This window comes from Esox lucius, chromosome 15 (assembly GCF_011004845.1).
Source record: "Esox lucius isolate fEsoLuc1 chromosome 15, fEsoLuc1.pri, whole genome shotgun sequence".
Classification (NCBI taxonomy): domain Eukaryota; kingdom Metazoa; phylum Chordata; class Actinopteri; order Esociformes; family Esocidae; genus Esox; species Esox lucius.
Window position 1 is genome coordinate 35,219,535 of NC_047583.1, and position 4,896 is coordinate 35,224,430.

General features: G+C 41.0%; 1 long non-coding RNA gene across 1 annotated transcript; it reads right to left on the bottom strand.

Annotated features, from left to right (window-relative positions):
• Positions 1–646: 646 nt before the first annotated feature.
• Positions 647–3,703, bottom strand: LOC109615370. Its single transcript, XR_002196361.3, has 4 exons — positions 3,630–3,703; positions 3,388–3,543; positions 964–1,037; positions 647–738 (listed from the first exon to the last, which is right to left on the bottom strand). It is a non-coding gene; the product is annotated as an uncharacterized LOC109615370 (long non-coding RNA).
• Between the last annotated feature and the right edge of the window lie 1,193 nt (positions 3,704–4,896).

The following is a 4,896-nucleotide window of genomic DNA, read 5'->3' on the forward strand; positions in this document are numbered from 1 at the left end:
CCCGTCCCACCGGGAGGAGACCCCGGGGAAGACCTAGGACACGCTGGAGGGACTATGTCTCCCGGCTGGCCTGGGAACGCCTCGGTGTCCCCCCGGAAGAGCTAGAGGAAGTGTCTGGGGAGAGGGAAGTCTGGGCATCCCTGCTCAGACTGCTGCCCCCGCGACCCGGCCCCGGATAAGCGGAAGAAGATGGTATGGTATGGTATGGATTCCTCATCTTAAATAGAAGCAATAGTCTCCAAGCCAAAAAAAGTCGCAAATAACATCACTTACTTGTACTCAAACTCTTGGCTCTGTGAAGTGGAGTCTGGATTACTGGAGAGAAACCTGGTTCTGAGAAAGAGGAAACAGAATTTTGTAAATCTAACAAAGGGTATAGTTTAGTGGCGGGATCAAAAATTAAGCATCACAGCAATACATTTTACATAACAGCTATGAAGTCTACAGATGGCTCAACATTTTCCTGGTTTTCTGGAATCGATGCAACTTCTGGTGCATCGGGCAGCACTGAAACCTCGTTACCAGGAACAATGTTTTCAAAGCTCAAAAGAGGTTGTCGATACGACAGCACTGCTGGTGCATCTGGAAGACTAGACTCCTCTTCATCAGAAGAGGCCTGGGGTCTGTACTTGGAATTTGAGATTCCCTTTCGCTTTCCCTTCTTGTCATCGTCCGTCGTTTCAACGCTGGAACCTGTTTGGAAGCGCACCAAATATCTCATCGCGTCTTGCCAAGATTCTAGATCAGGGAATAATGAATGAAAGAGTCAGTTATGCACCATAAACAGAAAGCCATTCCATGTTGATGTTCTTTAACATGAGGATTTACTTGGTAAAAGTCGGGAAAAACAGCAAGTAGAGCATTGTTTGCAGCTGCAATTTCCTGTTTGTCCCTCTCAACCGATTTCAATATTCTTCTCCTTTTGGCCCAGTAACTAGACATTGTGATTAACAATGCACTTACCTTTAAATCCAAAACGATTGTCCAACAGTAGGTCTCTTAGGTGAAGATAATCGGTTATGCCCTGGTCAAGGTATCTGCAAGAAAAAGTTAACGCAAGAAAAAGTTAACGCAAGAATTCAGTATAGTATATTCAGTAGCTATGCTGTGGGGGGGGGGGGAATGATCAGCCAAATGTGGAACAGTGAAATTGTTAAAAATAAAATGTATTCATTGAGTGTAGTGATTCAAGTGAACACAGAATTGTCCTCAAACATCAAAAGTACAGCAGTTCAGAGAATTAGAAATCACAATCGCCTTAAATCCAGTACAGTAGCAACAGCACAACACTTGCTAGCCACTGTAGCTATACTGTGAACTGAGCTTTAGCTTGACTAGTTAGGGAAGAACTAAGATGACTACAGATTTTAAATATATAAATTAAAAACAATGTAAACATAATATTGCGTTACACAAAAAGGAAACATGTACCCAGAGAGCAATCGCTGGCGCACCACCAGTGTTTTGCTGCTGGCGGGCCGGTGGCGGCTATAATGTCGTACAGCCAGTGGGCCACCAGCTTTTGCCGCTTTTCTCCTGATCTCAATTTGCATAAGCTAATTTGCATCTCAGGCGGCTTTCCACCAGCGGTCCGACTGCGTTACGCTGGTGGCTAGCCACTGAAAAGAGGGCGTGCGCTTTTTAGTCTGCTGTATCTGCTTGTGTTGCCATTTTTTCCAGCAGATATGCTATTGTACCCCTTTTATTCTTGTACTGATTATTTGATTTATTTTAATATTGTAAAATCTTAGTGTGCAGAATTTTGGTCAACATTGGCAGTTTATAAATGAAATAGACTTTAGAAATAGACTATTGCACTATTGCTTGTGTAAAGGACCTTTGTGTAGACATGTACAGTAAAAACATCTTACCATTGCTTACCATAATATTTTCCCGAACTAATGGCCATTTTCCACTGCATGGTACTGGCTCAACTCGTCTATAGCCTCGAATTTAATGCTTCATAGGGGACAGTTCTTTACTGTTAAACACTGCCGTGTCCGTAGATGGCGCTATAGTGAATTGCACATATGTAAGGCAGGACCATATGTCTATGGGCAAGACAGTCGCCATTTGGATCCCATGTTGTTGTACCGTGAAAACTAGAAGGAACATTCATTTTAGTGACTTGGTTCTTTCGTCAATTCTTGTTCAATGTGTGTAAGGTATAAGCTATATGCTCTGAATTGGACAATACAACATGAGGATTATCACATTGTTTTACTACAATTTGAGGAACTCTCGAAACAAACGAAGATCAAGGATATTTTGTACATCAGACTGAAAATTGTTGAACACTGTTCTGTTCTGTTCTATTATGAATAACTAGCATTGTGTTGTTAGGTTACTGAGTAAGAATGTAATGTTTTGTATTAAAAAATTACTGTTTGCAATATTCTATTAACATTCGAATTCTTAAGTCAAGTTACTGGTAGCTGAACGCAAGTTCTAAACCATTGGTGGGAAAACAAGTTATAGAAACTGAGGTTGAAAAAAACAGCGTTGGCCTGAGATTAAATACCTACAGTAACCCTTGTTTCTTCGTGTGTCCACAAGTTTGGTTGCTTACTATTTTTTGTTTCTTCATTTATCCTCAAGTTCGGATGTTTTGTGCTTCTTCGCATATCAACAGATGAACAGGTATCGTGTTTCTTAGGGTATCAACAAGTTAGAATTTTATAATATGTGCTTACTCCTTGTAACTTTTATCAATTGATACGTAACATTGGCTGTTTCTTTGTGAAACGTTATCCACATCATGTGGATAACGTTACTCTTGGCAGTAAATTTAGACTAGCTAAACCTGGACCTGTAGCAATTCCATTCCTGAGGTGTCTGTGTATCCACATTGTTCTTAGCTAGCCTGGGTGTGTCTTACGCAGTCGTTTTTTTTAACTTATTTTCTAAACATTGCTTTCAGGTAATGACGTTTTCTGTAGTTTTGTTCCTGGAGGAGGATGACTGTGTGGCAGCAGTTCCACGCCAGGTATGTGAATTACATGATAAAAGTCTATTTGAAGTACTATATGAATTCACTAATCTATACAGTTTGTCAATAGAAGCAACATCAAAATTCATACAAAACTTTGATATCCTGGATCTGCATTGGTTAGTCCTCTGAGTGCATTACTCTGAACTGCTGTAGGTTAATCCACTTCAAAAGTAACTGTATGCATTTGAAACTTTAACTCAGCCTTTCCCAAACTATGGGTTGGGACCCAAAGTGGGTTGCCGACCAATTTTGCTTGGGTTGCCAGTTAGCAGAGTGAAATGTCAATTAGTAAGATTTTTTTTTATCTCACACACACACACACGACGAAGAAAGATCAGGTTTGGGTTCCAGTAACACATCGACTGTCTGTAAAAGTTTGGGAACCCCTGCTTTACCTGGCTGAGTGAATCCAGAGGTGGTCGTATTTTGGTCCCAGCTACTCCGCCTTTTTTGCTGAATATCTCCTGCATTTTTGGAGTGTAGAAGTCCAGCTTAGTAAGAAAAGTTATTTTCAAGGGAACCGTTGTGATATTTTTGAATTCCTCCTTGATCTGAAAAAAGGAGGTAAGATTATGCTATTTACTTTTTAACAAACATCTTAATGGATTTATAAATGCAACACAGAGACTTGTTTTACCTGAGCTTCAGAGAAAAGAGCAGGCCATCTCTCCCGGAAATCTTGGATGGCGGGGCACTGCTTTACAACTTCCTGTCTTCGGAAGGAGAAAGATCTTTCCATTTTCTCGGATATTATGCGCTCATTGTTTTTCTTCTTAACTTCTTGCAGCATGTCTACCCTCTCCTTATCTAAAGTGGCTTCCGTGTCTCCAATTGGCAGTGGAGGCAGGTAGTTTACCTCTGCTTTCTAGGGCTTTTTGATGCCTTTGCTTGAGCCATTCTCATTTGACCTCTGTCTTTTCAGTGAGTTCACTTTTAGCTCTGGACAGGCAAGTTGACGGTCTCTCAATTTTGCACGGTAATTTCCCATTTTCCATTTCATCCTCTGCTGCCACCCATGAATGCCATTAATAGACCCTGGTTCCCTGAGACATGGGAACTTTTTGATTAAGGCTTTGACCACTGTAAAAATTTGAATCCCTGTGGGGTATGCTGTGTAACCAAAAACCACCTCCGCAAGCTTCTCCAGTATGCTGCTTGTCAAACTTTGGTGATTGAGCAGGGCACCATCCTTCAAGAATGCTTGGTTTCCGGCCTGCAAATGTTTTTCTACATCAAAGGAAAATGTCAGTATTTCAAATCTGGCCGGCCATGGTTGAAAGCGTCGGGAAGTTCTGCTTTCATCAGAGGAGGAGAGAATGATTGTGTCTGATGATGAGTGGGTGGAGATAGTATCAGAGGATTCTTGTGGTGGAGGTGAGTCAACCTCTATTTCTTCCACTGAACTGAAAGTGAGGACAACTGGCTTTACTGGCACAACCTTTAATGTTGCATGATCCTCCACATCTCCAATGTGGGTTAGAGTGAAAAACTTAACATTGATATCCATGTCCTGATAATGCACAGAAAATTGCCCAGGAATATCAAAAGAATCTCTGATAGTGCAAATAAGGTATGTGAGGCTGCTTGGTATGCCTGCAGGTAGAATGAGTTTGCGAATATTGTCGTCTCCAAAAATGATGCGCAGCTTTGCTGGGGTGCCCATCCTGACAGAGAAAGCTGCATAATAAACACACATTTTTTAGTTAATCTTTACAGACATTTATTCTGATGTTAAGTTGCAACTATATGCAGTGTGCTGATGTTAGCCTTACTCATTATAACATGATCATTATCTGCAGTTTTTCAGTTAAGTCCAGAAAAAAGTCCTCATTTGTGACCAGAAATAAATGCTGGTTGTTACAAATATGATTAGATGTGATTAATTATCTGTGCAGCACCTAAGG